The sequence below is a fragment of the Emydura macquarii genome, unplaced genomic scaffold (genome assembly GCF_026122565.2).
Source record: "Emydura macquarii macquarii isolate MOO-44397 ecotype Brisbane River unplaced genomic scaffold, CSIRO-AGI_Emac_v2 contig_2676, whole genome shotgun sequence".
NCBI lineage: Eukaryota > Metazoa > Chordata > Testudines > Chelidae > Emydura > Emydura macquarii.
In genome coordinates, this window is record NW_027132813.1 from 41,034,496 (window position 1) to 41,061,073 (window position 26,578).

Genomic DNA, 26,578 nt, shown 5'->3' on the forward strand with positions numbered 1-26,578 from the left:
TTTCTGGACTGAGCCCAGAGATGGGGCCCTGTTGGATCTTTTACCCCCGAATGGGTTCATCTGCCTATTAACTGTATGAGTTAGCCAGAGAGCTGAGCCGCTGAAGGCCTGTCTGACAAGGGCAACAGCCGACAGGGGGCACTGAGCAGAGAGTGCAGGTTTGCACCCAGCCAGCAGGAAGTGCTCACAAGAGGTGGGTGCCTTGTCACAAGGTGACTTGATTAGTCTATAACTACTGATGTGGGGAACAAATATTTGATAAAGGGCTTGTCAATCTAGCAGAGAAAGATAGAACACCAGTCTAATGGCTGGAAGTTAGAGCCAGACAAATTTAGACTGAAAAGAAAGCCTCCATTTTTAATAGTGAGGGTAAATGACCCTTGGTAAATTGTTCCAATGGGTAAGTTGGATTCTACATCACTGGCACTTTTAAAAATCAAGGTGGGATTTTTTTAAAGAGATGCTCTAGGAATTATTTTGGGGAAGTTTTATGGCTTGTTACACACAGGTAGTCAGACTGGATGACCACAGTGGTCCCTTCTGAGCTTGGAATCGGAGTCTATGAATTTTCATAACTCAGTAATAAATATATCATGGACTCCCAAATTCCTCAGTCTTTTACTTCTGAGTTCATTTAGCCCAGAGGACACGATAAAATACATTAAAACTAACACTTTAACTTTTGTTTATTGCTTTTTGCTACTTTTGATGTCCTTTCCCCAAAATGTTGTCCACTTTTTAGTTACCAAAGTCATCATAAATTTTATCTACCAGTTTTTTCACTGGTGTTTTGATAGTGATTTATGGTTTACCAATTAGATGACAACTTTCCATGTTTATCCCTTGATTTCTCATTACTACTGTTAGTATTTATTTGCATTACAGCAGATGTGAGTTCATTATTAGGATTAGTGTCTCTTTGTTAGGTGTTATACAAATCTAAAATAAGACAGTCCCTGCCCCAAAGACTATACAATCTAATCTTTGTTGATAGAAGTCATCTGCAGAAGACACATACAGAGGGATTTCTATAACCTTTCCTAGGTACCTCTAGAAGACCATTGCTACACTTAGGACAACTAGAGATGATGAATTCTAGAGACTACAGAAGGCTTTTCCAGACAAGGATCTCTAATAATCATCACACTAAACATTTCCATCTTCTCTCAGATGACTCATCAGGGTCAGAATACTCTTGCTCAGGTATGACTCAGTCTCAAGAATACTCAAAGGGCCTTTTAGTTCTGATCAGTCTTTAAAATGTAACTGAATGTGAATTTGGCTTGCAAATTTGTCATGGCGTCCTCTGATTTTATTTTTTTACCTTTTGAGAAGAAAGGATGGCTTTGGGATTAAAGCACTGAACTGGGACTCAAAAGATGGGTTTAATACCCAGCTTTATCCTTGACTTCCTCTTTGAGCAAATCACTCCAGGACAGGACCTACACTGGTGTAAATTGACATGACTATTGACTTCAGCTGATAATTTGTTCCACCACCTTCAGTGCAGATGCCTATCTATAGAACACTTTCCTACTTCAGCAGGTATTCTGATAAGGAGGATGTTAGCATTACCTGCAAAAGTAAAGGAGAAAACATGTAGAATTCTAGCAACAAAGAAGCCTTCCAAAAAAAGGGGGGAAGTGCAGGGGGCTCAAAAAGTGGAAGACAGGAGTGTTTTTGACATTTTCTGTTTGCGATTTCAGAGTACAGACACGCTTACAAACTTTGCATTTTGATACTTTATGTTGACAGCTCCCAGCAGCCCTTGATGTTGCCTAAAGCCTTAAATGTACTAGACTCTCAATCCATTTCTAGCATGTTAACAAGCTGGAAGTGTATAAAGGAACAAATAGCTAACGCACCAACGAGTTAAGATCTCAGTGTAAGAAGAGCAGAGCTGGTTAAGGATGGAACTAACAAAGCCCTCATAGCTAGCCATTTTCTGCAGGCCTAGTTCTTGTATACCCTGGAATGCTGTCTGATTGAAAGGATCTATCCATAAAATCAGCCAATAAGATTGCAGCTTTCTGACTTTAGGTGTGCTCATATGAGGTCAGAAGTATGGTTTCTGAATTATTGCAACTTTCTTGGCCCAGTCTGTCCTCTCTATGGAGAGTGCAGACAGACACTGAGCTGGAGCTAGATTGAAATCTAGAGTGGTAGCAAAACTTTGGCATATTCCTGAATTTGTATTCAGGTAACTTATTTGCCCGGTTACTCCTTAGTAGACTTTAACATTTCAGTTAATTCTTTATTTGTATATTTCTATTTATATTGTACTACATTTATATTTCTAAATACCCACTGCAGGGTTCCCCAAAGAATCAACCATTTGGGAAGAATTTTGGAGGGGGCAGGCTTTAGTTCTTGTTGCTCCAGTAGGGAGCAAAAACAGAAATTAGAAAAAAGGAGCGAGTTTGAGTCTCCTTGGTTTTTAAGAGGGAAACTAAACTTACTGAGGAAGGAGAGAGGATATTGACTAAAGACAGTGCAACTCTCAGAACTGAAGGTGTTTGGAGAGATCTCAGTTTTTACATGCAGTTCTATAGCTGGTGTTTCCCAGGGGTCAAAGCAGGCAGGTCTTGGGGTTATGCCATTCTCCCGTCTGAGCATGGCAGATGAGGAAAGGCAAAGTAGAAGAAGGGCATGAAGTGAACAAAGTTGGAGCAACTTTCAATCTGTTCCCCCACTAGAGTCCTCTCTATGACCCTGTCAAGGGAGGTGAGCACGCATTCATGACCAAGTTCACTGCTGGGTTGTCTGTCTCATATCAGATGCTTCCCAGTGTCTAGAAACAATGGTTTGAGACTATGGATAGTTTGAACTTCTGAAACCTCATATACTGTCCCTTTCATGTAAAGAAACTCCCACACAGAGATGGATTAGATAGTTCTCATGTTAGCCTATCATATTGTTATAGCTCCCACCACTGAAGTATACATTCTGTCCATTATTATGAACTCCGTTCTTTTCTATATAAAACCAGTGTGGCTTCCTGCAAGTACTCCTCCACTTTGCTGTTGGAGAACAGACTGAAGAATTCAATTCTCCAGGCCTCATGAAAGTGAATGGCCCTTTTACTGGCTGATATGTAGAGTTAGAAAAGTTGTAAGAGGGGCTCTAGTTGGGGGTGGAGGGGTGCATGGTGGGTAGGATACAGTGGCAGGTTGAGGCTGAGGTTGATTGTTTCATAGAGAATGTTCTGACTTGAGTGTCCACCTTTAAATATAAAATTCTATTATAATCCTAATGGAATGGAGAGGATGAAGCCCTTTTACTATGACAGTCTTAAGAAGCTACAGAGAGACCAAGACTGTAAACAAAGCGCTTTTTCCTTGGCAAAGTGCAGGGCTAATTTTAGTCACATTAACAGAGAATTGTTTGGTTCAGCAGCAGCAGGTCACGAAATGCCCTCCCTATCAGTCATTATTGCTTAATATTGTATTTCGGGTGATTTTGTTTATGACCCGATCTCTGCATTAAGAAAAGCTCTTTGCTGTTGACTGACTCTGCTGTTGACTGTGTAGTATTGAAGTACAACACCTAGCCAATCAGAGTGCAGGGATGCTATGGTTTCACAGACCTATATCTTTGCTCTTGTTTCACTTATACCATTCTCTGTGATTGACTATGCAAATCAGGTCCTCACACCCAATATACAATTTTTCCTTTAGCACCCTACAGTAATTATGCAAGCCGTTGCACTCTGACTGGCTATGATCCCCTTGACTCTCCAGTCATATACCAAGAAACACAGGCTTTTGTGCTTTGGCAGTAACTTTGGGTGGTTGCCCCTGGGTTTTTTATTATTGTTTAGATTACAATTAATCTGAATCATCCAGAATATTATGCTGAATGACATGCATATTAAATAGTCTTTGCCTCAAAGAATTTATATTCTTAATATCGTCATTAGTAGTAGACTTCTGCAGAGAAGGAATTCTATAGTCTTCTTACACCTCTGGACTCTGAAGCCATGTAGAGACAGTTACAGAAGAGATCCTAGACCTACAGAAGAATCTTCCAAACAAGAAAATTAAAATCATGCTAAATCTATGAATAACAGTATTTTTTTAACTGCTTTCCAGCTATTAATTTTGGAGACTATTGGCTTTGGGGAGTAACTCCTGAATTGTAAGAATTTACAAAAATCCATCAGTTTGACTCTTTGGAGGGCAATTAAGGTTTAAGACAGACAATGGCCACTGAGGAAATAATGCTAATACTTTCGAAATGCAAAACTGCTCAATGCACTAAATTGAGGCTTCTTGCCCATGCGGTGATGGCAAAGTTTCTGAAAATTCCTCTTGTGAGTAACAGTAAATTTAACACACTATCTCATCTGGAAGGCTGCTTTAGATCTTTATTGTGACTCGGCCAGAAATGGCCTTGATTCAACTTGTATCTCTTATATACACGTGTAAGTGAGAAATGTTGGCTTCGAGAGAAGAACAGCCAGAAGTATAACATAACATTGTTTATGCAGTTGATACTCACATACTTGTTTGCATGCTTATCACTATATATTTCTAAGCACCTTTTTTGTTGATATGAAATGCAATAAAGTTATTTTAAAGTATCATCGTGTTCCCTGAAGATTTAAACTGACCAGTGTACACTGAATCTCTGGAATGCTTATTCTCAACTTATTCAGCCCCAAACACATTTTTCTCCACTTGAATCTGGTAATTATCCCATGTAGCTAAAACCCATAGGAAGTATATTTCCTTTACATAACATAATCCTGAGTGCTTTTCCTGTCACACCTTTGTCAGCCTGTCGCCTCTTCTGTAATACTGCCAATGCATGCCCTGCATTGATTTCACATCCAGTGCAATTCTCTTCCAAACCTTCAAGGTTTAGTTCTGTCCTTTGCTCTTTTCTGTCTTCCTACTCCATGTTGGTCATCTTATCTTTCTGTTTGCCTTGTCAGGCTAACACCAAAACAGACATTTTCCATTTAAAAAGATGTACTGAAAGCAAAATTAAGGATATACAGAATAGAAGACATTTCTTAGTGTCACATTTTAGTGTACAATGCAGGGTTGTGTCACTACCTGCCCTGCAATCTTGGGTGCCAACCTGGGCTGCTCACAAACAGCTAAACAACATGCAGGTCACACCATGTGTGTAAGTGTATAACTACAACCATTGTCTGGCAACTCTAACCCCAGCAGCCTGTCAGTAACATTCCTGACACGCTCTAGCTTCCATGAACCTGGGTTACTACTTGCAGGGTGAACCCAACACACTCCCCATCCTCAATTTCCCAAAAAATGTGTGTTCTGCACCATCCTGCCCTTTCGTGGACAGTTCAGATATTAAAGGTCTGTTACCCCTACCAAGGGGTTTGCTACTTTAGCTGGTGTCACCAAACAGTTCAGTTTAAACACAAGACTGGATTAGTTTAGATTAAAAATAAAGCAAGTTTAACTACAAAAAGATAAGTGAGTACAAGTATAAGGTAGGCCATCCATTTCCAGTGTAACAAAGTTCAATTGTAAATAACAAATTATTCTGCCCTGCTTGGGTTACATTGAAGTTCTCTACTCTGGGCCCTATAGAGTTTTTCCTGTGGTGCTTTCTTCCAGCAGGTTTCCCTATTGCCTCCTTTCCTGGGGACTCCAGCTACCTCAAGGGTCTCCTTACCAGCCCCATCTGAGGACACCCATCAGGAGCCTGACTTACTCCTTGGGGTTCTCTCCAGCCCATCTTCCTTAGATCCTTTCCAGACAGAGAACTCTGCTCTCCTTCTTCATAGAATCCCCAGCAGTGCCTAAGTAGTCATCTCTCTGAGCCCCTGCAGCTGGGTCAGTCATTATAATGAATTCTCCATCACATTCAGGTAGGGGATAACTGCCCTGTCATAGACAAGGCTGACCTCAGCTTGCCTTAAAGAGTGGGCCGGCCAGCCTGTGACAGGGGTATTGCAGGGCTGTGCCCTGGCTTGGCTCATGGGCTGGGTAGGACTGGAGTTTTACATGCAGGCAGAGATCAGAGAGCAGTTACAAGAGAGGCAAAAACCCCACAATGGGTATCAGATAGTTGATATCACATCCCAATGGCACTAGCTCCCCACCAATCCTCTCATGTTCAATAGTAAATGGAAAGGAACCGGAAAGAAGGGAAAACAGCAGCAGCTGAAGTCAACATGTGCTCAAACTTCTCAGCTGTAGCCACCCACATTCATAACGGCCTTTTCCAGCTGTCCCCCTGCAAAGAATCTTTACTCTGAATCCCTACCTGCTTCTGCCATATACACTAGACCATAACATAGTGTCTGATTGTGCTGTACTCAGGGTTCATCTTCTGCCATCACCCAGATCATTTTCTCTTTGGTGAAAATCCTTTGGGGATGTTCTGGAAAATCTACCTAATTATTGCCAGAAGGTAACAAATATTTAGCTCTCACGTGATGATCTTGCAGATTTGTGGGCACAAATCCATATTTGCCTCCAGGAGCAGGTTTGGTTAAGGCAACTCCTTGAAAAGGGGTCCCTGAGCCCCTCCCACCTTTTATAAAGTGTCTTTAATGTTCTTATGTGTGTTTTATTTTCTACCCTAGCAACCAACCACAGTGAGTGGGGCTCCACAGAACAGCAGTACTGGTAAGCACATTTTTTTACAAGGCAAGGCTGGCTTTTTACTGCACCTGAGCCTCTCCCGGTAGATGGCTGTAATTCAAAAGACTGCCCATGCTTCAGTAAGGGAGAAGGTTTATTAATAAGAGGTCACAGTCAGTCAAAGCTACAGGAGGGTCATGTGGTGTGGGTATTCATGTCTGTTGTTCACAGCATAGGCATTTGGGGGTGGGATTCACAAAGGTACTTAAGTCCTGTTTTTAAGCACCACTGCGATCCACAAAATTCCTGCTTGGCTGCCCCCTAACCCTAAACTTACTCAGCGCCTAAGTTTTTTCCTCTGGGCATGTGTGCTGCAGCCTCAGTATAGGCACCCAGACACCAATCTCCTGCCTGAACGTATGCATTACTGCCTCACTCTGGTGTCTAGACGTCCGTCTCTCACCTAAGCCACAGAGCAATTCACAAACTGGGGAAGATGGGCTGCCTAAGTCGCATGGGGGGACCTGATCCAGTAGGCATGCTCAGAGGCTACCTACTGCATCAGGCCCCTAAGGTGAGTTCACACAAAATTGCTGGGGGAGGGTAGGAACCCTTTCAGGTAAGTGCCGTTAACTGCTGAGCTATAGAGTCATTATTGCTCTTTTTCTGACCCAAATCATTTTTAAATATTATGTTGTTTAATTAAAGTGGAAGAACTTCAGCAGGTGCAACTGAGCAAGACCTACATCAGAATATTCCATAACCTAGTGGTTAAGCCACTCATCTGAGACATGGCTGATTCCTGTTCAAACCCCTTGTCCGTCTGAGAAGGAGGGGGAACTTGAACCAGAGGTCTTCCACCTCCTGGGGAGTACCCTACCCATTAGGCTAAAGATAAGTGAGGTATTCTCCCCCACCATTGTTGGATTTGGGGTCCTGCCTGTGACTTAGGTGGCCCAATGACTATCTTCCCCCAGTTTGTGGATCACTAGCAGTGCTTTCATGCAGCCTGGACTTAGGTGCCTATCTCAGAGCGAGGGGGAGGATTTAGTGCACATCCATGTGGTTGGCAAGTTTAGGCTGGCTTTGTGGATGGCAGTCTAAGGTGCCCATCTCTCTTCATTCATTGTGTAAGAGTCCGAGCATCTAACTCAGGCTTTGTGGATCACAGTGTTGTTTCTGTGATTTTCTTAGGCACCTAAAAGTTAGGCACTGTGATGCTCAGAGTTGTGATGCCTGAGTCCCTTCATGGATCTCACCCTTGATCAGACAGACTTGGTCACAATCTTCCTTTCACTCAGGGATGTTAGGCTGTTTCTTGTCTCAGAATTTCTTCAGAGAGGTTATCTGTTAGTAGGAGTAGAGATAATAACAGTAGTATTAATGTACCAAGCACCACTAGTGAGGTCAGCCCTGTACAAAACACAGGAAGTTCCTGTCCCAAAGAGCTTCCAAGCTAAACAGACACAAACCAGATAAAAAACCTGTTCTGCCTTAGAATTCTTCCAGTTCTTTTGTCTAGTTGGTGACTGCCAACATTTCTTACTTAGCTGTTTGTTAGTAGCTTCATGGAAGAAGTGAGTCTCGAGGGTGGATTTGAATGAAGAGTAGGACAAGGAGTGTAGAACGCAGATTCCCTGAATCCTACTTGAGGTGACCTGTGTGTTTTCTGTATCTCACTTTGTATCTAGTGGTGGATTAACGCATGGGGCCCTGGGCCATTTTGGAGTCCCTGGCAGGAGTGCCGGAACCTCGGTAGAAGTGAGGGAACAACAAGGCCCTGCCCCTCCCTGTGGCTTCTCCACTTCCCCCAAAGCTCCTCCCCATGGCCAGGCCAGAAGCTGGAGCCAGGCCGTGGTAAGAGCCACCCAGGGAGCCTGGGCCACTCTGGGTAGCCCCAGACCCTCTACCTGCCCTGGGCAGAGGGCTGGGGTGCCTGAGAGCAGCTCCTGGCCCATGTCCCCTCTCCACCCGGGGCACACCGTCCAGGGCAGGGGGAGGGTCCAGGGCTCCCCACAGTGACCCAGGCTCCCTGTGTGGTTGTTATCACTCCGTTCCCAATACCTGCCTCTTCCGCGGCATCAGAAAGACCCTGGCACACATCTACCTTGAGTGTGCCAGGTTGCAGCCCCTTTTCCGTCTCCTCTAGAACCTTCTCTTTAGGTTCTGGCTTCACTTTTGCCCACACCTCCTGATCTACGCTCACCCCTTCCGTGGCCCAAGGAAGTCGCGAGACCTCCTCGTCAACCTCCTCCTGGCACTGGCTAAGGTGGCCATCCATCACAGGAGGAGGGTGCTGGACAGGGAGGAGCTCTGTGACTATGGGGCCTATTTCCGCTCCTCCCTTAGCTCACGTATCTAGGTAGAGTTCCTTTAGGCCACATCCACTGCCTCCCTGGATGCCTTTGAGGAGCAGTGAGCGCTCTCTGGGGTTCTCTGCTTGGTGTCCCCCTCTGAGTCCCTGATTTTGACCCTATGAGCTCACTCCCATTCCTGTTTTTCATTAGTTGTCCCCCGTACTCATTTGGGCCCTGGATTCGGTAGCTCCTCCCCTTAGGCTGGGTGGAGAGGCCTTTAGATGGGGTGGTAGCCTACCCACTTTAGGCTGGACAGCCTCTCTGTGTTTGCTGTCTGCCCAGCCAGAGAGCTGGGCTAAAGACTGCCAATTGCCTTGCCCCACCCCAAGGGGCCAGGGCCCTAGATTCTTTGCTGACATGTACTGTGCTAATCCCCAGCCAATTGGCTATCCGCCACTAGGTGGTGTAGCAAGACAGAGCGGCCTCCTTCTGTGGCCAGCAGCAAGGAACCACTCCAAGCCCCTACACTTCTCCAGGGGATGCCCTGGTGCGTATTTCCCCTTTCATTACATGGCCTTCATACTAATGAGTTTCCTTTCTTCTGAAAGAACAGATTTTCATAGATGCCATTTTCCTTTTTCAGTAGGAACAAGAGGTCCCAGCACTTTTGGCTCTGGCCCTGCAGTGGTTTATCTCCACTTACACCTTGCCTTTCTATAAGGCATATCCAGGATCCCTCCACCTCTGTCTGTTTAATGAGAAGTAGAACTTCCAGGGTCGCCACACCAGCCCTAGTTACTGCCTGTAACACTACACAGTGTATTGATTGGAGAGTCCCCAGATTGTTGAAATTGCCTGTTAGGTGAATTTCCTTCAGCGTCTTCTTTTGGCTGATGAGATAAATGTGCTTTCACCTGCAGTATCAGGGAGCAGCTGTGACTTCCCAGGAAACCTTAGGTTTCATCCTCTGCTCTCCCTATGGACACATCCAGTTATGCATTCACAGCCTGGTGCTTGTTCAAGTTAACCCCTAAAGAAGCTGACTTGTCACCCCAGGGCTCTTTTGGGCTGGGGAATCTCCAGTCACTTCACTCCCTAGGAGTTGACACATCTGTTGTTTTTGAAACAGTTTATTTACCACCACTAATGACTTTTTGTTTCCTCTTTTCACATGAACTTCTGCTGCTTAGGCAGAGGAGGAGGAAGGAAGGAGGACGGTATGTAAATTAGATCAGCACAAATCAATGTACATCAAAACCTTCATGCTAGACACTAGCAAGGGTCTCAAAAATTGCTACTATGTAGATAGTCATGGGGATCTCCTGTGCTTTGGCTAGCTCTGTGCTCTGGCTGGTGAACCCAGAACAAAAAAAAAAGGCGATCTTGTCCTGGTGATTTATTACTGTTTAATTTATCAATTTGTTCCAAAACCTCTTCTATTGACACCCCCATCCGAGACAGTTCCTCAGATTTGTCACCACAAAGCTTGGGGCTTGCTATACAAACACTGGAGCCTGCTTAGTACCATGGCAAACACCATTAAAAAGCTTATTAACCAGCAACTTACTGGCCTCACAACCTATCTCTTTACCCAAGCAGGGGGCAGGAAGAAACTGACATGCAGCCCTGAGCCACTCTTTGCCGAGCCACAAAGCATGAGCTGCTCTCCTGCAGCCTGCAGTGGGATTGTTATAGGCTTAGGGAGGTGAGGGTGGACTCTGCTTCTAGTAATGGGAGGGAGATGAAGGTTTATTGAAGCAAGTCAGGAGTGAACCTTGTGGTTGGAGTGTGTGTGTGTCTGAAGGAGGTGATCAGGAGGAGTATTCTTGGGTGTCTCAAGCTGCCAAGGCCCGAATGTGGGATGCCATGGGTGACAAACTCAGAATGAGGGACACACATAATAATATTCTTCATGTAGGAGAGATATTAGTCAGACTGAATGAATTATTCATGCATGCTGTGGGATTCATCCCTTAGTGTCAGTAACTCTTTCTATAACCTCATTTTCATGGTTCTTTTTCTGAGGCAAATAATTGTCAGCATTAAAAGGGACCCCCACATTTGGGTAGGATGTAGGAAGCCTTGGGTCTGAAAATGAAGGGTGTCCCGCAAAATGAAAGGACATTTGACAGGTGTGATCTCAGTGCAGAATGCTGATCTTCCGTGGCCTCAGGGTTAATTCTGTACTGGGACTCTGCAGGGACTAAATTAATTTTCTCCTTTCCACATCAGAAATAGAGGCAGACGTACCATTTCAAATCCAGCCCAGTCAGGAAAGCTGAAATGTGTCGCTGCCTATTTGTCCTGTGCAAAATGAATTGGTGGTTTTTGTGGTGATGCAGACCATGGATATGTCTATACTACAATTAAAAACATGTGGCTGTCCTGTGCCAGGTGACTCTGGCTTGCGGGTCTTGGACGAAGGGGCTGTGTAGGGGGCAGTGTAGAAGTTCAGGCTTGAGCACCAGCCACAGTCTGAACATCTACACCACAATTAAACAGCCCCTTAGCCTGAACTCCATGAGCCTGAGTCAGCTGGAATGGGCCAGCTGCAGGTGTCTAATTGCAATGCAGACATACCCACACAGAACTCTAAAAACTGGGCACAAACCTCCAAAACACTAGGCCCATGTGTTGGCGTGCCCTGTTCTTTCAGGCCCCCTAAGCCTGCTGCACCCACCCTACTGGTGTCCCTAGCTACAGACCCCGCTGAGTCAGCCATTGACCTGGGGCTTCTGAGGTTAATTCACAGTCAGACTTCAGAGGTGTCTCTTGCTGACACTGACATCTGGAAATGAAGTAGCTGAACTTATTTCAGTGCCACACTTTAAAAAGGAGTGGGTAAGTCCTTGCAGAAGAAGAGGTGAAGGATGGTGCTGTCTGCCACCGTAGGGAGCGTTGGGAGGTTTAGTTGCTGCCCCATTTGGGTTGCATTCTGGCTGTTGAGTGGATTGTGTGGAAGCCACATGGTGTGAACACAACTCTTTGACAAGTTGTTCTTGTTTTTCCACTTTTGCACAAGAGTGTAAGATTTGACCATGTTTCTGTAATTTCCTCTTGGTCTCGCTACTCTGTGACAGGATGAGAAACCATTGCCACTTTCTTAGCTTGGAAATTAGTACTCAGTAACTTACAGTCACTTACCAATGAGAAAAGCAGACAAGTACTTGTAAATTACTTTTGAAAATAGCTGTGATCTTTGTTTCAGAGTCCTATAAAATAAAGAGTACAGAGAACCACCTAATTCATCCCCCTACTGGTGCAGAAGTTTCCTTCGTGTTTTCTAGTGTGTTGTGTTTTAAATACCCTAAGTGATGGTACTTCTATCACTGCCCTGGGATTCACTTGTGGCAAAAGTCTTATGTAAAGCCTCCAGGGCTTTCATGGCTGCTGCCCCTAGATTCTTTTCCTTCCCCAAGAGATTGTTCCACATCACAGAGCTAGCACCCATGTTAATGCATGAATCTCTCGGGACTTGAGCATGGGAAGAACTCTCTTCTGGTATGTTGCATGCCTGGTTCTCCAAGTGCAAAGAAACAGAACACGAGCTACCCAAGGATCTAGGAGAAAGGCCTCAGTAGGTGGCAACTACTCTTTTTCGCACCCCACCGGTTGCGGATATGCTAGAGTTTCATCCCCTCTGCCCAAAGGCCAAATATGCACTATCATTCTTGGTTTATTTCCTTGTTTGTGCACCAATACTGTTACTGATGGCACCTCAGCTCTGGAAGAATGTGTGTTAGTAAAGCTGGTTGAAATTTTTCAAAACTTTTAAATAAAACCTTTCCTTAAAAAACAAAACAAAAAAACCAGAATATTCTTTAAAGTTTTGGGGTTATTTTACTGAAATTTTTATCTGAACAGCTATTGAGCATGGTTTTCAGTACAATGAAAATTTGTAAGTTTTGATTAAAAGAAATTGTAAAAAGTTCTGAAAAACAAGAAAATAGGTTTGTTCAGAACCATGAGAAATAGAAAAAAACTCTTCCATTTAAGAAAAGTAAATTGTCTCCAGTTATTAGTTAACTGATGCTACAGTACCAATAGGGGATGCATGAAACCCTGTGTTTGGTGGGCTCCAGAAAAAAATGCATAGAACTTTTTTTTTTAAATAGGATGATGAGAAAAAACTGTAGGGAAGTTTTGTATGTGGTTTGTTTTTGGTTTTGTAATTAAAAAATAAGGAAGCCCAAGGGCATTCTTCAGTAGCTCACATTGCCTTTGTCTTAAAATTGTTGTGTCTATGTCACTGGAGTTTTCTTTTAACAGGGACTGTCATAATCCATATTTTTGCCATGTTAGGGCAAATTCATCCTTGGACTCCATTCTTTTTAGCGGAATTATGCCAGGGTGAATTTGGCACCTTTTCTTGGCTTCTCAAACATATCTCTCAAGAGCAGTGAAGCTAAAAGTTTAAGCATCGTGCCTACTGAAGCTTAAAAGATCAACCTACTTTATATAGAACAACTTCCTTGCTTCACTGGAGAAAAAAATACCTTGAAAGCCCTGAATAGTGTGTGAGAATCGGAGTCTGAGTTCGCTTTTAAAATGAACTGGTTTGAGATCTGTCCCATTAACAAAATGAATTCAAAACTTTTCCATGTAGTAAGTTTTCTGCCATAATAGAGTTAAATCTTGGGAGTGCAGTCTCACAATTTTCACACATCAATGGAAAGAATACAATCACATTTTTCACACATCAAGGCTCCTTTCATCTGCTCTGCTGCCTTGTATCTGGTATTTAGGAAGAGAGAGGTCCTTAAAGTCACAAATAGAAATCGAGTCTTAAAAAGTGTATTTTAAAAACATCTTTAATTTTGTTAAAATTTGTGCTAAGTAATTCTTTCCCTGCTGCTGTGAGGACAGTTGAAAGGCACTGAGAAAATCCAGATGAGTTTCACAGTTAGGAGGTACCTTGGATGACTCTGACCACATGGAAACCTATACTGAGTGGAAAAGTACTATTATGCACTAAAGGTGATGAATGCTGCAGAAGTAGTGAGTTCTGTCCTCTTTCCACAGAGGGCTTGGTCTGTCCTCAAAAGAGATAATTCAGTAGTTACTATTAAATGCATGAGTACTCAGCTCAGACTCTTGAGAAAACCTAGTTCACGGCTGACATGCTCAGCAGTTTAGCACAGCCACTAGCATAGTCACTCCCATAACAGTAGCATGACATCTAACCTTGCAGTTACTATCCCGAGGTTCCCTGGTTGGTCCGTCTTCTAATCTTAAATATGACTTTGCCTGCTCATCCCTGCTGCCGTCTCCTCCAGGCTAGGTTATTGTCTCTTCCTGCTAACTGGGCTTCCCTCAGAACTGATCGAGCAGCTATAGCAATTACAATGTGCTGCTCCCAGGCTGCTTCTTGCTATTTGGGGTAAAGGGAGTTGGTGATATCTGCCACGATCATGGGAAAAAATGGCTCCAGTTCAGCCTCTCACAGTCGGTATATAAAACCCTTAATGTGGGATGATTAGAACTATAAGGCTGAGATTTGCCCATGTGTGGAGGACTCATAAAAGGCCTCTATGTCAGGACCCATACAAGGTCTCCCCTGGGGGGGGCTGTACAAATATGGTAGTGTGGCAATGCCATTTGGGGTGGGCCAGGAAAGGTGATTCTGCAGGTCCACTGATCCAAAACCTACCTCTAGGGGGCAGTGGGGCATCACAGTTGTAATTATTCTTAACCCAGGAACTGGGCCCTGGAGAGTGGTGACTCGACTTTAAGCAGATGGAAGACGGTCTCTGGGTTTTCTTCTTAATCCCAAGAAGCTTCCTACAAATTAGGGGTCCATCAGTAAGTTTGATGGATCAGAACTCTGAATCTCCATCAACAAATTCTGGCTATGAGGGGCCCTGCAACAATAAAGCACTTGTAATTTCAGCCCAGAGTATATTTTTTCATAATAGGGCAATATTTTGATCCCCTAGACCCCTAGGAGTTGTCATTCAGTCCACAAAGTCTAACATCCTGGTTTTTTCAGGGTGTGTGTGAGTGTGTGGGTGGGAATCAGTGGGCCAATTGTACAGTATTGTTCAAGAGAGCCAGTCAACCATTTTGGCTGCCCTAATCAGGTGGAAGCATCAAGCTCTGTTGATTCACTAAGGGAATTTCTGGGAAGATCCCTGATTTGTAGATTATTGGGCCAAAGGGAATTCCAGGATTAGCCATTTGTTGTATCAGTAATTTGACATGTAATAAAGTACCGGTAACATTATTTTAATGCAGAGGCGGTCAATTATTTTTTGTCATGGTCCGAATTTTTTGGTCAAGGTGTAATCAAGGTCCAGACTCCAGAGAAACATTTTTTCACAACGCAATAACAATAGTGATAATAAGTAAATACAAAGGTTTTGCAGTCCGTTCAAAAGCATCTGTTGGTCTGGATTTGGCCCGTGGTCTGCCTAGTGACTACCCCTGCTTTAATGTGTGCCAGGAGCCTTAAACAGCTGTTAAAAAAATTTTTTTTTTTTTTTTTTTTTTTTTTTTTTGGCTGTAGCAAACTCCTGCAGAGGCTCTGTACACAAATAACACACAAGCGGAAGCTGTTCTCAGGTCTGACTGATGAAGAAGTTCTCTCTGCCCACTTGTGCCCCCTGCAATAGAGACTGAGGGCCTGATTCTCCAGGCAGTCACACCAGTTTTATGGCAGGGAAATCAGAGGAGTTGCAGTGGCATAAAACTGACCTAACCTTGTAGAGATTTTGTCAATTTTTTTTCTTCTTTTTTTTTTTTTTTTTGACTCATTCTGTTTTCACTTCTCTGTTAGAGACATGGAATACCTAGTTAGATAACTAAGCACTTCTGCATTTCCAAATACACACAGATTTCCCCCGTGCATCTCTTTCATGATGATTCTAGTTTTTCCATCAGCTCGCAGTTGGAAGAAAGATTTTACATGAGAGATGTCTGATGGAGGAAGGCTGGCCAGCTCATGGGTATTGGGACAGAGGGCCTGTGTCTCTGTTGCACTATCATCTCTACAGCAGCACAAAGGGGCCATAAAGCTAGTGCGGAAGTTCCTTGTCTCAGAGGAAGCTTTTGCACAGCAAAGTGCTGGCATAACAGGTCTCTGTCTGGTATTGGGATGCAGCAAGGTAAAAATGGGAGCTGTTGTTTTCTGGTTATTCTCGCCTGTCACAATGATCCCTTCTGGTGATTGGGAAGCAACCCTGACACTGTTCTTATCTGTGTTGGGGGCTGAAGTAGCGCTTGTCATTACATCACCTTTGTGGCCCCTTTTACTTCAGTTTCTGCACTGAACAGGATTGGACCACCCCAAGAACTGATCTTAGCACTTTGTGCCACTAACTCACCATTTCAACCCTAGTCTAAAGTTGTGACCAGAAATGTAACCACCTGACAGAAACATGGCATCTTGGTTATTAACTTGTCTGTCTAGGTTATTACAAGGTGTCCATTGTCCTTACAACACCACATGGTGCTTACAAATAGAAATAATGAATCTGTCTTCTCAGGCTGGAGAAGTAAATAGCTTGATTAGCTTACAGTTTTATTTTGTGTAAGTGAGTTGGAGGACTGAGTGTGGTTCCTGATGGAGAAATGGCCATGTCGGAAGAACCCCATTGTGATTTTCACCCATGCTGGCAGTTTCCAGATCAACCAAAGACTGACAGACTAAACAAAGACTTTAGATGAGTATTACAAAGACCGCTGACTCATCTTCCTCTGGAACTATGGGTATGTTTGTTATTTACAATTCTAATACACATCCGAGACACTAAAAAATGTGATTTGAAGAAGCCTGGAAAGTAGAGAAGAGCATCCAAGGCTCTGCAAGAGATAGTACTAGATGAAAGAGATACATGCTATCTGACAACAGTGGGTGTGCTGAAGGAAAATGTCCATCTCTTCAAGACCATAGAATCAACATACCTCCTCTAATGCCTTTAGGTAAACAGGTAAGGTGGTATAACCTGTGTGCTGTGGATGAATTAGATTACAAAATACCTTCCTTATTGCAAAATGGAGGTTTGCATGTTGTACAATGAATGGGGACCTGATTTTTTATTGCTTTTAATTGCTTTTAATTAGGCTTGGAAGAGAGATTTTTTTTTTATCTGTAAATGTTGGTGAAAGTTGATTTCACCATGCACACACAAACTGACAAAAATTTTTTCCTCGATATTAATCAAAATTTACAGATAGGCAAAGTAAGAAAAATGTTGCTTGAGAACTTATTAGAATTTGATTCAAGGATATTTACTCTTGTGTATTTTAACATGTGATGTTGACAATTTGTGTTTTGAATCTCAACATCTACTGTCATTAAATCATAGAAAGGTAGGGGGCAGTAAGAGACCTCGGTAGGTCTTCCAGTTCAGTCCTTTGCAATGAGGAAAGGACTAAGTATTATCTAGACCATCTCTGACAGGTGTTTGCCCAACCTATTCTTAAAAACCTCCAGTGACAGAGATTCCACAACCTCCCTAGGTAATTTGCTCCAGTGCTTAACTACCCTGACAGTTAGAAAGTTTTTCCTAATGTCTAATCTAAATCTTCCTTGCTGCAATTTAATCCCATTACTTCTCGTCCTGTCTGCAGTGGTTAAGGAGAGCAATTTACTACCGTCCTCCCTTATAACATCGTTTTACATATTTGAAGACTGTTATCATGTTCCCCATCAGTCGTCTCTTCTCCAGATTAAACAAACCCAGTTTTTTCAATTTTTCCTCATAGGCCATGTTTTCTAGATGTTGTTAATTTTTCTTCGTCTTCTGTGGACTTTCTCCAGTTTGTCCATATCTTTCCCAAAGTGGGGTGCCTGGAACTGGACACAATATTCCAGTTGAAGCCTTATCAGTGCTGAATAGAATGGAAGAATTACTTCTTGTGACAGGGTGGGTTTACCCCGCACTGAAAGAGTTAAACCCACACTGTGGGCGGTGGAAATCCTGCCCCCTAGGCTGTGCTGGGCATGCTCCATGCTGGGCAATATGCTGGGCAATGCTCCAGCTCATTCCAGACTGACTACTGAGGAGGAAGGACACTTGGTGGAGGCTTGAAGCAGGGAGCCACTTCAGCCCCAGCTCAGGGAACCGGAGACACAAACAGAGACCCACTGCCCACAGATGACTTCCCAGAGTCAGGCATCCAGGGAATTACCAGTGCCAGGGAACCTGAAAGCCCTGATGAGACCTGGATGATGGCATCTGGAGGCATGGTAGGAAATCGCCCAGGGAGATGGAGTGAGTGATATCTCCTGCCCAAGATAGGTCAGCATGTTGTGGTGGGATCCCCACTGACCAGGGTGGTGAGCACTCCAGTCACAGACAGGGCCCTGGGATGGGATGCTGAGGAGTCAGGTGGGCCTGCATCCCCCTACCCTCTTTCTCTCCCATGGGGTAACAGCAGCCTCCTACCTGAGCCTCAGACTGCAGAGGTGTACCAACCTCTGCCATCACTATAGACTGCTTACTTACCCCGCCTGGCCTGAGGGCCAGGGCTACAGACTGCATACTGTCTTGCACTCCTGGGCAGTGATATTGGCTCTGGCCGCTAGGCCGCGCAGCTCTGGCCCGAAGGTGGTCACCCTGACTTGGACTCTTGAGACATATGGTTGGGATGGGACCAGTCTGGTAGAATGCGCTTGCGGGGATGCCCTATTCCCCCTTTTCCCCCCAAACCTCCCCACTGGAAGGGGACGGGATGGGCTTACCCTACAGTACTTCTGTTGTCTTGTGTATAACACTCCTGCTAATACATCCTAGAATGGTGTTTGCTTTTTTTGCAACAGTATTACATTTTTTACTTATTTTTAGTTTGTGATCCACTGTAACCCCCACTTCCTTTTCTGCTGTACTTCCTAGGCAGTCATTTCCCATTTTGTATTTATGCAGTTGAATATTCCTTCCTAAGCATAGTACTTTGCATTTGTCCTTATTGAATTACATCCTATTTATTTCAGACGTTTCTCCAGTTTGTCAAAATCATTTTGAATTCTAATCCTGTCCTCTAAAGTGCTTGCAATACCTCCCAGCTTGGTATCATCCTCAAACTTTATAAATGTACTCTTTATGCCATTATGCAAATAATTTATGAAGAAATTGAATAGAACAGAATCCAGGGCAGATCCCTGGAGGACCCCATTTGGTCTGCCCTTCCAACCTGGCTGTGAACCATTGATAATTATTCTGCCTACAGTTTTCCAACCAGTTGTGCACCCACCTTATAGTAGGTTTGCCTATGTTATATTTTCTTAGTTTGTTTATGAGAAGGTCACGTGAGAAGTCTTACTAAAGTCAAGATATATCATATCTACTGCTTTCCCCTATCCACAAGGCTTGTTACCCTGTCAGAGAAGGATATTAGGTTGGTTTGGCATAATTTGTTAAATCATTATTAACAATTATCATGGATAATTATTGTCTGATCCCCTCTTCATAATTTCCTGCAACTGTGAAAATTTAAACTGATAAATATTAAAAAATGCTTAAAAATAAACATTGATATTATCTGTTGAAATTATATATGTAATATATAATATATATTATAATTAAATATATATTAAATTATATATATATATAATTAACCAATCCTACTTATAATTTTTCCAAATTTTGGTGGATTTTCATAGGGGCAGCAAAATGCACATTTGTGACACAAAGGCCACTTCCACTCAAATTTCAAGTCCCTGCTCCAAAGCATCAGGGCACTGGCTCACGTCAAAGAAAAGCTTGCCAGAATTTTTTAATGTGGCTAAAATGTTGTATTTTTCCTACCCACATTCTTGGAAATGACTGAACTGTTTTGGCTGACATTTTCATAAAAGCCTAAACAAACTCAGCCTGAGGCAGGCAGCTAGTATGGAAAATTTCAACCCAAATAGTTAAAGTTTGGCAAGTTATAAACAACTGAAAACAGGCTCAAATAATGGAATAACTTTACACCGGAGATGCTACTAGCCCCACCTGTAATATAATATAGTTACACAGACTTGCCTGAGGGCAAATTTTAGGGGAGGCTTGTTGGAACTATTTTGGCGGGGGGTATGCAGATTCTTCTATTTGACAATGAATCAACTTATATATTTTAAAATAAATTAGTACATGTACTTCTCTTGATATTCTCAATTGGTTCATTTTATGTATCCCCAATACTACTTGCGCAGTAATGCCTGGAGGTTCCATTTAGATTGGGGTTCCATTGTGCTGGGTGCTGTACAGTAAGAGACAGTTCCTGCCCTGAAGATCTTACCCTCTAAAGAAACAAAAGGACTTCAAAATTAGATTTTTATTCAAGACACTAAATATCCAGTTCAGCAAAGCGCTTCAGCCTGGGCTTAACTTTAAGCCTCACTGAAGTTTAGAAGACTACTCATGTGCATCACCTCAAGCACATGCTGAAATGCTTTGCTGAACTAGGGCCTACATACATTTATGCTAATTTGATAAATCTGAAATAATTCCATTTATTCTAATCCCTGTTGAGGTTCATTTTCCTTTCAATTGCTATATGCTTTTTTCATCAGTGCCGTGCTTAGTTAAATCTTACCCCTCCAGTAAAACGGTTGGCACGCTTCCTTTTAACGTCACGTTAGAACGCTGGATCAGAAATTGTGAACGGCTAAAAGACTCTAGAATCAGCTGGGTTTTTTAAGCAGCTGGTGAACCAGACTCTCTGATTCTTCTCTGGTGACGTGTTACTCAGACCAAAGTGGTAATGATGCTGCTATCCTCAAATGTTGCTCTTGCCATCTGCACTGGTTCAGAAAACATAGTACCTGCCTTCATCTGACTGCTTTGATTCTGCAACGTAAAAAATGCTCTAATGTGTAAATTAAACTTAATTGGAAAACCCTCTTCCCACAATATTTTTTCTACATTATATCCAGGAAGAGAGCAACTATAAATTCTTTCCTAGAGTCTGATTCAAAGAGCGTAGATCTCATGTACTTCCCTGAAACTGTCTTGATTTCATCACATAAATGCTCTGTAAAAGGTCACTAGCCTGGAGTTAATCCTTCTTACTCAAGCCCTGTGTGGAGTTGTTTATCTCCCAACTGCTTTAACAATGGTATCTGCATTAATGTTTGAGAGGCATTTTTGCCATCTCTTTCTTTTCCTTTATTTTCTAGTCTAGTTTCTTGTCAGTTTAGATCCAGATTTTTAAGAGTTCAGTACCCTTAACCTCCCATTGAGATCAGATTTTCAGATGTGTTCATCTCCCATTGAGAGTGACAGAAGAACAGCAGGGGGTTGCTGAGCATGTTTGCAAACCTGGCCTCTTCACTTTAAGGGCCTAAATAAAGGCAGAGCTCTCCAGAAAATCCAGCCTCCAGGGGAGGGGCTGAGCACTTTTTGAAAATTTGACCCTAGTGTTTTCAAAACCCTCTACCGACCAAGGTGCGGAATCTGGAGTGAGCTCATTGAATTAATGGAATTATTCACTTAGCCATATTAATGGAACATCACATACATCCTCCACATGAGCAGATATAAATGGCTATAGCTCCACTGATTTCAAGTTAAGACTCTGAAGTCTATGGAGCTATGGCAATTTATACCAGCAAAGGATCTGCCCCTATGAGTAGCCCCATTGATTTCAAGTCCAGCAAATCATTCAAACCAACCTAATTTCCTTCTATAGTGGGGCCCCATGGTGGTCCGCTTTTGGTTCGGTACTAGTCAATGTTTTCATGAATGACTTGGATAATGGAGTGGAGAGTGTCCTTATAAAGTTTGCAGATGACACCAAGCTGGGAGGAGTTGCAAGCACTTTGGAGGACAGGATTAAAATTCAAAACAATCTTGATACAATTGGAGAATTTGTCTTAAATCAGCAAGATGAAATTCAGTAAAGACAAGTGCAAGGTACTACACTTAAGAAAGAAAAATCAAACGCACAAATACAAAATGAGGAATAATTGGCTAGGCAGTATACTGCAGAAAAGGATCGGGGGGCTAAAGTGGATCACAAATTGAACATGAGTCAACAATGTGAGGTAGCTGCTAAAAAGGCTAATTTCATTCTGGGATGTATTAAAAAGAATGTTGCATATAAGACATGGAAGGTAATTGTCGTGCTGTACTTGGCACTCGTGAAGCCTCAGCTGGAGTAGTACATTCAGTTCTGAGCACCACATTTTAGAAAAGAGGTGGACAAATTGGAGAGAGTCCAGAGGAGAGCAACAAAAAATGAGAGAAGGTTTAGAAAACCTGGCCTTGAGGAAAGGTTAAAACAACTGGGTATATTTTAATCTTGAGGAAAGAAGACTGACTAACTGATAAGTTTTCAAATATGCTAAGGACTATTACAAAGAGGACTGTGATCAGTTGTTCTCTATGTCCACTGAAGGTAGAAAAAGAAGTAATCGGCTTAATCTGCTGTAAGGGAGATTTAGGGTTTGCTGTTAAGAAAACCTTTCTAACTATAAAGATAGTTAATACTGAAATAGGTTACCAAGGGAGGTTGTGGAATCCCCGTCATTGGAGACTTTTAAGAACAGATTAAACAAACACCTGTCAGGAATAGTCTAGATCCAGCCTCAGTGTGGGCGGATGGAATAAATGACCTCTTGAGATCCATTTCAGCCCTACATTTCTATGATTCCATGTGCATAAGTGTTCACAAGATCAAGGCCAAGATAGGATTCTAAAAACCGTCATGCTCCTTGAAATCCTCAATGGGAGACATGAGCAATTACAACACTAATGTTGTTCCCTAATTACAGTTCTACAGAGATTCTAGAAAATCAAAATCACTTAGCTTTGAACTGTACACAATAGCAGGCATTTCACTGTACTCCACAACAAGCCACACAAATGCCATTAATCAAATGCAATGAGCCTCTTCCTGCATGTAAAAATTTGAGCCTCTTGTGCACAGCAAACATTTTAGTTACAATAAGGATATAGTGATGCCTCTTGTTTATATTCATGTCTTTCAGGGGAGCAGTCTTTGTTAGAAAGATGTCTTTCTGCCATTCTGGGAGATTCCAGAATCACTCAACTTCGCTTTGCATTCAGTCATCTTAAAGATGTGTGACTATATGTTCCTCAGCTGGTGTAATGAGATTACACTGGGGGCTGAAGACTCTACAACTGTTGCCTCTTCTTCTGATACCAGTGTCGCTCCTTTGCCAAGAGGTAAGAGATGTCCAGGGCCCTGCAAGTTGGCTTCCCACTGAAAGAAAAATCACTGACATGATTGCACATGCATTCCGGTCCTGAAATGTGATGGTCAAACAGCATGCAGGTCAATCCCTTCCTCCATTGACTCTAACCAGATCCCACAGCAAAGGGCAAACTTCCATTGTGTATGTAGCTTGCTTTCTTCTGAAGCTCCTTCTACCCATGGAACCATGCATGACCCTTGCGAAACCTATACCACAGCATGACTTCCCAAGAGTCAAAAGCCTGCACCCATAAAGGATCAAGGTCACAATACTAATGAACAATACTTTGCATTTCTGTAGTACTTTCCACCCACCCATCTCAAAGTGCTAAGTAGTATGATCAGGACTAGTGAGAAATCAGTGAATATTTGAAAGACTCAGAGGTTCATCTGGACACTTACTCATTCCTTTCTTATCTGAAACATTCAAGCTGGAAATCTCTCAAGAAAAAGTTCTAAGATTTTTGGTGCTTTGTGGCTTCCACTGGGTTAGGAATATTGTGTGAATGACTTTTCTAACCAGTGTTGCTATTTCCAGAGAGAAGGTGAAGAAATAGAGGTGTGCAAATATATATATATTTAAGCTTAATAAACATTTTTTAATCACATAAAATATTCAGGATTGGTTTGGCTGAAAATTATAGAAGAAACAAACTGGTTTGTTTGGTTAAATGCCAACCTAAGGGCCAGTGATGTAGCATTCATTCTGCAATAAGATTTTTTTTAAAGCATAAATTTATGATTAACCAGTCATCATTATTTGCTCCCTTAAACACTTAGTCAAATTGTCTCAACAGTGACATATTTTAGAGTGGCTCAAATCATAATTATGATCCTTTGTCAACATGGTCTTGGATGAACTAAATCCATAACCTTGGTAAGGAAGCTGAAGAATTTGTGCACCTTCTTCACCAGCAGCAAATTTTTCCCTTCTTAGGCTTTGAGTCATTCTGTATGCCCTCTGCGCCAGTTGCAGTCAGTGCAGCTGTGTTGATTTGTACCTGCTGAGGCTCTGGGCCTAGATCTCTGATGACGTAAAGGGACAGCAGGCACTTCATTTCTACAGTCATAAACTAGTCCTCTGTTAGACAGAGATAGGGCAAGTTTCCCCATGTTTAAATGGCAGCAACAGAGAGAGAGAGAGGTAGAGGACAGTAAACCTACCTGCACACTCCCAGCCAGAGCCAACCCTTTCAGCCTGTCTGCCCAGAGAAGGTCTGTGGGAGATACTGCAGTCCGAAGGCCTCGGTAGCCTTCAGTACCCCAGAAGCAGATGGGGAGAACATGAGTACCACAGAGGGCTGCCGAAGGGACCAGGAGGTTTATTTGCATGGGTTGCCACTCTCAAAGCAGCTCATACCACTCTCTGGCAGTGTGAGTGGAGGCCATTCCCTGTCCCTTGGTGCATCATGTGGTAGTTGACTATGCCCAGGGTTGGGCAGCCCTGTATTGAGCCAGAATATATGATGGTAAAGGGCTACTTTACTGCCATGCACTCAGGATTCTGTGTTGGGAGCACTTCCGGTTATCTAAGGGCAACATACTCCATGGCAAACTGGAGCTAAAGTCTCTGACCAGTCCTTGGATTCTGTGCCACGGGGAGTGGTAGGCTGAGAATTTGATGTTGATTTAATTTAAATTAGAGGGGTTTATTGCATGCTTCTCTGTTAATTTGTATATCAAATACATTTCATGCTGTTCTCACACTTCCGATGGTCAGTATATTGCAGATTTTTGTACTGACATAATTGCACCGAATAATAATTTGGGGAGGGGATGGGGTTAAGATGGAGTCTTTAGCAGCATGGGGAGGGGACAGTTAAGGCTTTCGCTGCATGGAAATTTAGGATTATGGGGGAGGCATGCTAGCTGGAGACTTCTGTTTAAAGGCAGACAGTGATATCGCCATCTGATATACAAGTTTCATGGTTAACTCACCGAGATGAATAGAGCATTTAGCAAGTCTCAGAGCTGTGGACTCTCTGCAAACTCAGGAAGACACTAAATCAGTGAACACTCAGCTCAGATTTTTGGGTGTTTTTCACAACCCAAAAGACTAAAGATTTTTAAAAACTAAATGAAAACTTCGATCTTTGTAGCACAATTTTGTGGCATTGGGTAGGCAGATTCTGTGTTAAATTTCATTGCTGCAGACCAATGGAACACATGAGGCCTTGAGTAAGGGTAGAGGTACAGATCAGTAGTCCAATATAGTGCAGCAGTCAGACTCTGTATTACTGAGTTCTCATCTTAATAACTACCAATTTCCTAACAGAACTTCACTGGAAGAAAGTGTTTTCCATCTCCCTTTTTGATTTGTCTTTAATCTAGGCTTGCCCAAATTATGCGTGTGACAATCTGCATCCCTACATTCACCCCTTTTGCAGGACTCTGATAAATCTTGTACAACGTGTGCCTTGTGTGGTATTATTTGAAATCTCAATTTGCTGATCATTATTGTCCTGGTAGAATATGTGTGGCAACATTGTGTGTACATACTACTGTATGACATTACTAAGGCATATCCCAAGTCTGGAGAGTAGTCACTAACCAGTGCTTCAGAGACAGGAGGCTAGCCAATGCCTTAGTCAGCTGTCAACAAAATCAAACCACCTGGTTAAGTGGCCATTCTTTGGCAGGAAAGAAGGATGTGGGTGAAAACCTACATCTTGATGAGGAAACAGCTGGGAGTTCCTGTTCACACAGGCTTTATGGCTCCTGAACCTCCGCTGGAGATGGTTCTCTAAGAAGTGAAACAAGTATACGAAAGGAAAGCAGATGCCCCACATGATTCCTCCTTTTCTGTCTACCCCGGCATCGACAACACTTGAAGAACAACGGAAGCAGCTTTGGACTGGGGGAGAGAGCCTTAGTGAAAGGAAAGTAGCCAGTAAGACTGCTGAAGGCTGTGGTGAGAGAGACCTTTGCTTTGAATTCACAGTTAGACATTAGTTGCGTTTCACTTTTATTGTTTTGCAACCATTTCTGACAGTTATACCTCATTACCTGTAGTCACTTAAAATCTATCTTTTGTAGTTAATGCATTTGTTTTATCTAACCCAGTCTGTTTGGATTGAAGTTTTTGGGAAACTCTATGTGGGGTAACAAGATTTGTGCATATCATTATCTATTAATAAAATGACAGACCTTATATGAGCTTGTGTTGTCCAGGAGAGAGCTGAGTAGTACAAGACATACATTTCTGAGGGAAAGTCTGGGACTGGGACACCAGCAATGGTGTTGCTCTGCAATGTAATTCATGAGTGGCTGGCCATATCACTCATACAGTAGAACTGAGAGTAATTTACATGTTGGAGGCTGGGTGTGAGAAAACCAGGAGTGCTAGCTGTCACAGTGAAGCAGTGTAAAAGGAACCCCAGGTTGAAGAATTGAGGGGACACAGCTGTTCATCAGTCTAGATTGTACCCTTGCTAATGACACAATGTGACGGTGACATATTCTGTCTTTGAATTACATATATAATCTGTATCCATGCATATTAGTAGCAGTTTTAACTGTCTGGGTTCCAGCACGTGGGGTCAGAATTTCTCAGTACTGACTAGTGATTTTTAG

General features: G+C 42.8%; 2 long non-coding RNA genes across 2 annotated transcripts; one reads left to right on the top strand and one right to left on the bottom strand.

The window, feature by feature from the left end:
- Positions 1-3,631: 3,631 nt before the first annotated feature.
- On the bottom strand, positions 3,632-6,009 carry LOC137164069 (uncharacterized). The gene is made up of 3 exons (XR_010922918.1): positions 5,692-6,009; positions 4,770-4,976; positions 3,632-4,023 (listed from the first exon to the last, which is right to left on the bottom strand). It is a non-coding gene; the product is annotated as an uncharacterized lncRNA (long non-coding RNA).
- A 219-nt stretch (positions 6,010-6,228) lies between these two features.
- LOC137164404 (uncharacterized) lies at positions 6,229-23,618 on the top strand. Its single transcript, XR_010923016.1, has 3 exons — positions 6,229-6,393; positions 6,569-6,611; positions 22,779-23,618. It is a non-coding gene; the product is annotated as an uncharacterized lncRNA (long non-coding RNA).
- Positions 23,619-26,578: the final 2,960 nt, after the last annotated feature.